A 12,078-nucleotide genomic window follows, 5' to 3' on the forward strand; every position below is an offset into this window, starting at 1 on the left:
TGAATCTTGGCATGGGCATATGAAATGTTTTCTGTTGCTTGTTATTTGTTAGTAGTTGAGCTTTTTTTGAATTACAAAAGTCTGGTGGTTGAATTATTATTGGATATTTTATTTTGTTTTATTTTTAAGTTATAAAAATAAGATATATCCCTAAAATTACTTTACATTTGCATGTCTAATAATCCCTCCCTTCTCACGTCCATTTATTGTTTTTTTTCTTTCTCTTTTGGAAACTTTTTTCTATTCTTTTTTTCTACTGTTACTTAATTTATGCTATTTCGTTTTCCCCTTTGTGTACATACACGGTGTATGTTATTTGATCGTATTGTTGAACATGGAGTAAGTTTCGTTTAATAATTTTTTTTCTTTTGCATTGAAATTGTTTCTTGAGCAAGATAGGAGTTGTGCTTATGCCTAATCTTTATTCTTAGTTTTGATAAGTGCTATTGTGTTTCGATTAGGTGAAAGTGGTGAGAATCTATTTCCTCCAACGGAGTAGTTCTCGACTTTGGTGTTGTTTTGAGTGGTAAGTATACAAACCTTGTTTTAGGGATTGAATTTTAACAAAAAGAGTGTCAATTTGAGAAGGTCTTTGATGGGTAATTGGTGTGATTTGTTGATTGATTGTAGGTTTCGTGAGTTCTCGATACTGTGGTTATTGAATTACGTCATCAGGTGTGTGAAACTAACCTGAAGCATACCTTAAAACTCGAGAAAATTGTGAAACATGGGCTATTTTCGAAACTACTAAGCACCATACGGTCGTGTGGTACAGTGTGCTCCACACAGTTGTGTGGTAGGTTGTGTAACAAGCTGTGTGGAGCACACGACCATGTGTGATTAAATAGCCTGTGGTAAAGCGTCTGCACCACACGATCGTGTGGTAGGTTGTGTGGACCACATGGGCTAATTTTTTTGGCCATATGGGCATTTTGGGCCAATTTTGAGGCCCGATTAAGGGATTCAGAAATTGGGTCCGTGGACATTATGTAGGCCCAGAAAAGCGTAAGTTCAGTATACAAACATAGGGATGCGTAGGAAGCATGTTAAGTAAGTTCTGATAAGTATAATAATGTGATATGATATGCTCTATAAGTATGCATCTTAGTTATGTTAGTTCCTCAAAAGAAAATATGTGCTCATGCATGTTGTAGGACTTATAATATATGTGTGTATGATATTATGATTATGTATATGTCTATGTTTTGGGGTGGGGTGTGACATGATAGAAGAAGTGCTATATGGCAGTTTTTATTGAAACTATGACAGCTTGACCGTAAGATTTTTGTCTGGCAGCTTAGTTGCGTATTTATGAGTGGCATACCACCACATATTAGTGTGATTGGATGGATAGACTCTTGTTGTCCTAATTGGTGTGATTGGTTGGACGGAGACGATGTGTAGTGGATGGGGGTAATATATGATCTGTTATGATATGAGATATGATATGATACGATATGTAATCCAATATGATATGATATGATATGATATGATATAAGATATACTTCGATAAGATTTTGATGTGGTATGACACATTTTGATATATATAGTTGCATGTATTTATCACGCTATATGGGTTAAATCACACACTAGGCATAAACTTCATGTGCTTGTTTGTTTCGTTTCAGGTGAATCTTAGACTTAGGATAGGACGGCAACACTAGAGTTCGGTATTCAAGTTTTTGGTTTAGTATGTTATGGACTGATATTTTTATGGACTTTTGGGACATTTTAAATTTTTTTGGGATGTTAAAAACTATTTTGGTATTTATTTTGTGAAATTTTAAGCTTATATCGATGCTTAAATCAAGATAACTAAAAATGAATTATGATTATATGATTGACTTGCCATAATGTTTTCCGCTGCAAGTTTTATTGAAATTTGCTAAAATGTTTTATCACACAAACAAAGTAAGAATATTAAATATGTTTTGGTAAATTAAAAGATGTGATTTTTTTCAACGTATCAACGAAATAATCGAATTGGGTTTCTTTTGAGTTAAGGAGTTTTTGTCAATTGAAGTAGTATTTTTTTTACGTACAGTGTAATCTTAACAATCCGACCGTAACTCTAGGCCGGGTTTGGGGTTTGGGGCTTGGGATGTAACACCCCTAACCCATATCTATTGCCAGAACAGGGTCACGAAGCATTACCAGAGTTTACAGATCAATTAAAGTTAATTCACAACATTTACTATTCACTTCAGAAAATAATCATATTCAATCATAATGTCCCTTATACGGGCCTTTGAGACCCAATTTATGCAGTAGAAATAAGTCGGGACTAAATCGGGAACTCAGAGAATTTTTCACGAAATTTCAAAATTTTCCTTAGGTGCAAGGGACACATGCCCGTGTGGCTTACACGACCAGGTGACACACCCATGTCCCAGGTCGTGTGGGCATTCGATGTGAGGCACATAGCCGTGTCCCAGCCCGTTTCCATACCCATATAACTCTCTGACTTAGGTCACACGGCCAAGCCACACACCCGTGTGCTAGGCCGTGTGAACAATTTAATTTTCAATAGTTAGGTGCAGGGCACACGACCAAGACACATGCCCATGTGCTAGGCCGTGTGTCACACACGGCTGAGACACACACTCGTGTTTCTGCCCGTGTGGACAAAAACTAGGTCATTTTCAAGGCCACTTTTCTCACCCAATTTTCTTTCCACCTACAACAACATTTAAGCATATTCACAATCCAAATTATAACCTTAAAATCAAGCCATAACTAAGTCTTGTGCATGATACATCATGACATTTATTCAAACATCCAACATACCAAAGTGATCAAATACTCATTCAACCTTATTTATACCTAATGCATCAATCCAATAAGTCCAAGCACACAAATATACCAAACAATACATAGTCTCATATATATACCCTAAATTTTGCCATCATTAGCCATTCCAATGGCTAATTACAACCAAAACATTTCATTATTTGACCTAACTTAGATTATACATGTCATTATACCAAAGGTAATTTCACTAATTATACCAAAATGAGTTGAAGGGTAGTATGATCTTACTCCTACCCCCTTCCAACGTTTACGAGCTTCTGAGTACTATAAAACAGAGAAAATGAAACAGAGTAAGCATTTAATGCTTAGTAAGTTCGTATAACGGAAAATTAACTTACCATTAATGTTCATTTAAAGTAAGCATACGAAGTACATCCTTAAGCAAGTTAGTCATGTACTTCAAATGCAATCAAGTAACAGAGATGAGCTCATCATATAAACATTTTCATGTAATTTTAGGTAGATACAATTATTAATTCATTTAGACCTTATCTTAATTTATATAAGAACTTTTCCCGTTAAATCTTATGAAATATTGATGGACATTGGGTAGTACACATGAAGTGTATGAATCTGTAATTCGTCAATTCATATTCAAGGGTGTTCATAAGAACACTTAAACAGGAAGCACTCTCTCGATCCATATAATAGGAACCTCATGTGAGCCATGTAATGGGAAGCTCATAAGAGCCATATTCAGAAAACTCATGCGAGTCAATATCAGGTAGCTCTGAAGAGCCATTAACAGGAAGCTCCGGATAGCTTAATATCGAGAAGTTCACGCGAGCCTTATCGGGAAGCTCACAAAAAGCTAATTAACAGGAAGCTCCCGAAGAGCCATAATTGGGAAGCTCATAAGAGTTGTGGTGTGTCCACAACACATGCAGGATCCCAACCAATCGGGATGCTCCGAAGAGCTATTAACGGGAAGCTCGAGAGGGCTAATAACGGGACTCACTTTCAAGCTATGGTGTGTCCGCAACATATGCAGGACCACAGCCAATATGGGAAACCCTGTATCCATTGAATTTTATTTATTCAAATGGGATTTAACATTTCTCAAACTTTGTCGGATATGTATCAATTTCATATAAATAACAATTACATAATTCACATATACATCATAATTCAAACATATAAATATGCATAATTTAGTTACACGAACTTAACTCGACACTTGTTCGTATACGAGAATCTACTAATCAATACTTTTTGTTTTCCTCGATCCAATTCCGTACTAGGTCTATCCGGATCTATACGAGTAAATTTAACTAAATTTAATACAATTCATATTCAATTCAGTCCAATTCATATTTTAGGCAAAAGTATCATTTTACCTCTATACTTTTAATTAATTCCAATTTCATGTCTAGGCTCGTAAAATGAAATTTATGCAATTTAATCCTTATTCCAAGCCTAGCCAAATTTTTTATAGAACGATATCAGTCAATGTATTTCATGAAAATAAAAAATTGTCCATAAATTTTACATTTTTTCAATTTAGTCCCTAAATCAAAATTTCCTGAAAACGTCCTTTACAAAAGTTGTTTATCTACCAACAACCTTTCATTATCTACCAAAAATTTCAAAATTTCAGCATACTCATCCATGGAAAAATTTTAGTACTTTGATAGCTTTGCAAATTAATCCCCAAAATAGCTAAATTATGTTATTACGATCTCGAAAATAGAAAAATTACTAAAAACGGGACAAGAATGCTTACCCAATTAAGCTTGCTTGAATTTTTTCTCTTAGCTAGGGTTTCCATGAAAATAATTTGGGGAAGATGATGAAATAAGATGATATTTTATCTTTTAATTAATTATCATATTTTATTATTTCCACTTTCCAATTTAGTCCTTTTCTTTTCTTAAATTTCCATGGATAAATCATCATAATTATCTACTAACTTCTCTTAATGGTCTATTTGCCTTATAAGGACCTCAAATTTAGAATTCTATAGCTATTTAATCCCTCTAGCTATTAGGATTCAACTTTTGCACTTTATGCAATTTGGTTCTTTCTAGCAATTAAACTTGAAATCGGTAAGATTTTCTTAACGAAATTTTCATACGCCATTCCTACCATAATGCAGACCAGGCAATAATATTAAAATAATTTTTCTTTCTGACTTGGATTTGTGGTCTCGAAACCATTGTTCTAATTTAACTAAAAATGGGCTGTTACACGGGTTCCTCACGAACTCATTATAAATTATCTACAATTTCAGAGTTTTATGCATCAGTTGAAGTTTGTTATAAGAGATTTTATGTCAAAAGCGTTTTACAGAATGATCACATTTTTTAGCTAAAGTAGTGTAATTTTAACACTATAGTGCTTTTCTAACTATAAAGTAGAGCAAAAACAGAAGTACTTACAAGACCGGCACCCAAGACTCAGTAATTCCCACAAACTCTTTTATCAAAAAAATTACAAAATTTTAAATCTTTAAAACTCTTTTTCATAACTTTTTTTGAACCTAAAAATCACAGCTTGAGTTTTAAACCTGACTCTATACCACTAAATATAACATCCTAAACCCGACCTAGACATTATGGTCAAATTTCGAGGAGTCACATAAACCTAAAAATATTAAGGTAAACGTAATTAATAAACCGAGCTCTAATTACGCTGATCCACCCGAAGGTTGCTAGTTACCAGAAAGGAAATATGCAAAGTGTGAGCTTACAAGCTCAGTGTGCATATTGTCACATAAAAAATCAAATGCATAAATATTATAGAGAATATGTCAAATTATGCTCAGATACAGATTTCAGATCTTTTTCATTAACAGATTAGATGCGGAATCATTTTTAAAAATAGATATGTAATCAAATTCATATATAAGTCCTACACCAAACCGCTACACATCATCTCTATCTATCCCAACACACCAGTTAGGGTATCAAGTACCCATCCAACCCCACACACCAATAAGTGATCGTGTGTCACTTTTCAGAACTAGCACAGTGAAGCTGCCAGATAACAATATGCGATAAACCACTAGAATCAGATATACATGGCTAAGCCACTAGATAAGCCAGATAAGTTAAACTGCCAACACTTCCTCTTTCATATCATATCCCAACCCGATGCACACAATCATATTAACAGATATACTATTTACAGATGTCACACATGCATTTCAGAAGAAATCATACATTCAAATACATCAGAACATAGATCATATATGTAAAACTCACATACCATAGCTATGTCACATACATAAATTATTAACAAATATAATTTTTTGAGTCTTATTTAAGTGCTATCGACCCCACGAAGGGTCTAATTACAAATTATAGATTTAAATGACCCTAAATAAAAATTTCTAGCAAATAGACCCACACGTCCGTGTGGCCCACTTGGCCCAAAAGGCCAGCCCGTATGGCCCACATGGCCAACCTGACATGCCTGTGTAATTCCACTCGCCTGTGTGTCCAACATGACCTACTCGAATTGCCCATGTAATCGCACACACCCGTGTGCCCCACACGACCTACCAATGCGAAAGATAAATAACCAATGCCCCCATCAAAGAAAAACCTTAATAAAAATCCAATAGAAATAAATAATCAATGCGAAAGATTTAAATCGCAAAAGGTTGAGCATGAAAAGAAAACAAGTCCCAGCACGAAGGTAATTAAAACAAATTATCAAAAGGGAGCAAGGATTAACCCAAAACAAAACACAAAGGAGAACTAGAAAACAAATGATGAAAGAAAACAAGAACAAAGGAAAGAAAGCGAACAATGACTTAAGGGAAAGAAGGAAAAAGGATAAAAAAAAACGTGATAGAAAGGGTGAATAGAGAGAACGTGGGTAATTTTTTTTGAAAATTAGTTAATTAGTTTTTAAACCAAAACAAATCTTAACCAAATAGAACTAATCATATTTTTTTTAAAGAATTTGAATTTAATCTAAACTCATCCAAAAAGGCTATACAGAGATTGGAATAAAAAATATTTTTCTGCTTCGCAACCATAGGGACTTGACACAAGACCAAAAGGTAAGCTAACACCTTACCGCTGAACCAATAGGCTCATTCTTTTTAAAATTTGCCAAAAATTAAATTTCAATCAGACATTTAGAGATAGAGATAAGGACAAAATTAGAAAAAATTTCAAAAATAATAATTTGAACATAGGACCTCAAACACACATCCAAGACACTTAACCACTGAAACAGATCAATTCACTTGAAAAACTTAACAACCCTAGAACATAAATTTTTGAGGGGGTTACAATAACATACTCATAATACATCATATTGATATATTGGAAATTTGTGATTGTGAAAAAAATATGTAAATTATATGTATTAGATAAATGAATCTCCAGATAAGGCCTCATTATTGACTCAAAGAGCGTTGCACGAATGTTAAAACTCTCCTTACCCACGACTCATAGAGCCTTGCACTATCTTTGGTGAATGGAGCTATGCTCTACATTCCCTTATCTTTCCAACGTTGTATTCAAGCCGCAATGCCCTATCATAATAATAAGGGTGATTACTCACAATTCTCTGGCATGCCGACTATATCAAATGGTTTCAAGTGTTCACAATACCAACATATCATTTTAACACATTCACGATACTCAATATAATAGGGCTTGCAATTTAGCAGAGCTCGCACAATATAGCATAATTCACAATTCATAGTTTGTAATATCACAGTTGGCAAATCTACAGAGCTTGCAATATCACAATTCGCAATTCGTAGTTCACATATATCTTAGGTTCACATAACAACATAATTTACACATAACATAGGTTCGCATAGTAGTCTAGTTCGCACATAGCATAGGTTTGCGTAATAGCATAGTAGGGTTCGCATATACAACATGGTTCGCATAACAACATAGCAGGGTTCACACATAAGGTAGGCTTCACACTTTTGGTTAGGCTCACACATTAGGTAGGGTTCGCACATTAGTAGAGTTCACACTTTAGGTTGGATTCGCACATTAGGTAGGGTTCGCACATTAGTAGGGTTTGCACTTTAGGAAGGGTTCGCACATTAGGTAGGGTTTGCACATTAGTAGGGTTTGCACTTTAGGAAGGGTTCACACATTAGTAAGGTTTGCACTTTAGGAAGGGTTCACACAATAATAGGGTTCACACTTTAGGTAGGGCTCGCACATTGGTAGGGTTTGCATGTAAGGTAGGGTTTGCACATTAGTAGAGTTCGTACATCACATAGAAGTCACATAGCATAGGTTCACACATCACATAGTAGTCACACAACATAGGTTCGAAAATTACATAGCAGTCACACAACATAGGTTCACACATCATAATAGGGTTCACATGAAATTATAACAAGGTTTACATGATATTTTAGCAAGGTTCGCATGACATTACCTAGGCTTTCCGTAGCAAGTGAACTGGTGTTTAAGTTGCAGTATACAAGACCACTCACCTTAGAAACCTTGCTTCAACGACAAAAGCTCAAGTTAGCTTTTGTTTGCCCTTATCCTTGCTTGTGGAGGCTCTCAAATGAATTCGTTCTTCACAAACACATCAAACATAATACAAAGGCATTACCAAAAATAACAAACACAATTAAATCAATCTAAAATCAAATATCAAAGCCTCTTAATCTCTATACCGAAAAATTAACTAGTTTTGTCAAAATAGGTGCTTATCCATTCAAATCTCATTCATAAGCTTAGATTTTGACTTCACACATCCTAAATATCATCCAATTACAGATCTAAACCATTAATTTTATCCACTTACACTGATATAATTTTTTTAGAGAAAATCAAGCTTATGTGATCTTTCAAAAAAGAAAACGTTTGATTTGTTAAAATTACTTAAGAATTTGTTAAATCAAGATTAAAAACCTTTTAATTAGATGAAAATGAGTTAGAAATTACTTTAACATAGAATTTTAACTAATTAATACGAGACCTACCATTTTCAAGCCAAAATTTAACTTAAAATAAGGTGTTCTATTGAAATCTTGATTAAATCATTTAAGTCTCAAATTGAAATAATAACTCACTTAGTTTAGTCATAAAAAGTCAGAATTTCTCCTCAATTTTACAAAATTGACGAGCTATGGAGCTCATTATAGCTAAAACGTGTAAAGATATTTTGAGGATTTGATGATGAAAATGTGATTAATCTTCACAATTGAAAAGAGATTTTGTGTTTGCAGAGCTTAGAAATAAAAAAGGATGAATTAATTTCGAGAGAAAAGCTTTAATTTGGTATTTGGCAAATTTTTGAAAGAGGAGTTGACTAATAGGGAAGGAGACGGTAGGTGGTTTAAATGACCAAAAAAATTTTAAAAATTGGGCTTTTTTCCCTTTGACCACCTACAATTTCCTCCCTCTTTCAAATTGGTCCTTAGTTTCCAATTAAAACCAATCTAAAAATTATTTTCAAATCTGACATCATTTCTAAAATCTGATTTAACCTAATTAATTCTTTGACTCCTAATTTTAATTTCTTAACCTAAAATTTTTAATTCTAATTATTTTAATATTTCATTTAATTAATGCCTAAATATTTAATTATCTAACCTAATTACGGTTTCTGGTTCACAAACCCGATCCTACTTACCCAATTCTACTAACCCAGTTTTTGGGATATGACAAATCGCATAAAGAAATATTTTTTTGAACAATCTTATTATAGGTTCCGATCATATCTGCTCTTTTTGACACAATATTTAGAACTACCCATAGCCCTTTCCCAACCCATAAATAGGAGGATAATGCGCTTCAGCGCACTCAAACCTATGTCTTCTTACATTGGCAACAATGTGCATATCAATTGAACTAAGACTCAATCGACAAAAATATTTTTAAAAATGGATAAATAGTTTAACTAAATAAGAAACTATGGTTAATGTTGAATGGAATTTTTTGGTTTATGTCAATTTTAGATTAGAATGGCGCATATGCAACACAAACATGGGGAATATATCAATCCAACTTCTTCAACACCTCATCATTTTGCAACACACAAGCTTTCCTTTTTGGATCAATTCGTTCATTCATCTTATGTTCCTATAGTATTCTTCTATGTGAACCAAGAAACAAACATGCTACCAGCTGATATCATTGCCTCCAACTCTATGAGGTCCCAATTGCTTAAGGAATCTCTATCACAAACCTTAACTTTATTTTATCCATTTGTAGGAAAGATCAAGGACCATCTTTCCATCTCTTGAAATGATGAGGGAGCATACTATGTAGAGGCTAGAGTTAACCTTCCACTTTGTGTATTTCTCAACCTCCTTTATTCATCTTATGTTTCTCAACTCCTCATTGTTTCATCTTATGTTTCTAGAGATTTGCGACACATTCAAGATCAATAGCCTTTATGATGATCTCATGCGCTTATGGTTATTCCCATTTTCTTTGAGGAGTAATGAAAAGCAGTGGTTGAATTCATTGCCACGAGGTTCTATCAAGACTTGGAATCAAATGATTGAAATTTTTTTGTTGAAGTACTTTCCACCGGCCAAAGCAGCTAAGTTGAAAAACGACATCCCTTCCTTTGTTCAATTTGATATGGAGATATTATATGATGCATGAGAGAGATTTAAATTTATAGCAATACTTATAATGCAAGTTGGATGAACTATCTAAATTTCTCCTAGGGTGGTCAAGGAAATCAAAGGTCACAACCACCTCTGGGTTTTCAGTAACCTTATTAGCAACAGAAGAAACCAAACCTTTAGGAGATGTTGGCTAAGTTTATTTCGGTGTCAAAAATTCGATTTCAAAACTTTAAAACAGCACTGAAAAATCAACAAACATTAATTCATGGACTTGAAAATCAAATTGGACAAGTTGTCAAACTTATTTCGGCAAGACCACAAGGGAGCTTACCTAGCAACATTGAAACTAACCCAATTGAGCAAATCTACGCAACCACTATTCGAAACATGGAAGGGGTAGTTAAGCCTAAAAAAAGAAAAATATGGTAAATTTCTCAGACTTTTAAAAAAAATCCTTATCCGGCATCATTGAAGAGAGACTACACAAAAGAAAAATATGGTAAATTTCTCAGACTTTTAAAAAAAATTCCATATTAACTTACCTTTTGTTGAATCCCTTTTGCAAATGTCAAAGTATGTAAAATTTTTAAAGGAGCTGTTAACAAAGAAAAGGTAGTTAGATGACTTTTAGACTGTGGAGCTCAATGCAGTTTGCTCGGTCATTCTCTAAAACAAACTACCCAACAAACTTAAAGATCCAATGAGTTTTACTATTCCTTGTCTCATTGGCAGTTTAAATGTTAAAAGTGTTTTGGCTAATTTGGGAGCAAGTATAAATGTTATGTCTTATAAGATGTTTAAACAACTTGGTCTTGGGGAACCCAAACCAACTAGGATGAGTATTCAATTAGCGGGTAGATCAGTTAGATATCCTAAGGGTATTATTGATGATGTACTTGTGAAGGTTGATAAATTTATATTCCCTGTTGATTTTTTTGTATTGGACATGAATGAGGATATTGAGGTACCTATGATCTTAGCTCAACCCTTTTTAGCCACTGGTAGAACTATTATTGATGTGATTTTGTGAGAGTCCCTAGTGACCAAGATGATACTAATTGTTCTGTTAATGTTAGTAATCAAGTGGCTTAATGTTCTTTATAAGAAATCCCTCATGAAAATGTGTTGGAGTCATATTTTATTCAAAATAATAGAACTTAAGGGACAAGTGAAGACCGAATGGTGCAGCTTGACGAACTAGATAAATAGCAAACGAAGGGTGATGAGAAGCTGAGAAAGCAAAATGAAGAAACAAAGCATCGCCAAGATGTACATGTGAAGATGATGAACCAATTCAAAGTTGAGAACAAAGTATTGTTAGAAAAATTGGATACACGAATTATTCCTTCAAAATTTAATCCAAAAGGGTCCAACCCGTTTGTGGTAAAAACCATTTTTCCATACATTGAGGTAACACATCTTGTAACAACCCGATTTTGACCCTAATCAGACATAGTGGTTTTGGGACCACAAATCTAAGTCAGAAAAATATTTTAATATTATTTTCTGTGTTTATTATGTGTGAATTTGCTTGTGTGAAAATTTTGTGTTTTAATTTCATCGTTTAGGTGTCCGATTAAATAAAAGAACTTAATCGCGTAAAATGAAAATTTGATGGTTAAATAAGGAAGTGTCCAATTGTTGTTGTCTTTATAAAATGGAGGATTTATGATGCAATAAGGCCAAAAGATAGTTAGTGGGTGACATTTGGCAAAAACAACCTTGAATAATATGTTATATAATATTAT

The sequence above is a fragment of the Gossypium hirsutum genome, chromosome D01 (assembly GCF_007990345.1).
Source record: "Gossypium hirsutum isolate 1008001.06 chromosome D01, Gossypium_hirsutum_v2.1, whole genome shotgun sequence".
NCBI lineage: Eukaryota > Viridiplantae > Streptophyta > Magnoliopsida > Malvales > Malvaceae > Gossypium > Gossypium hirsutum.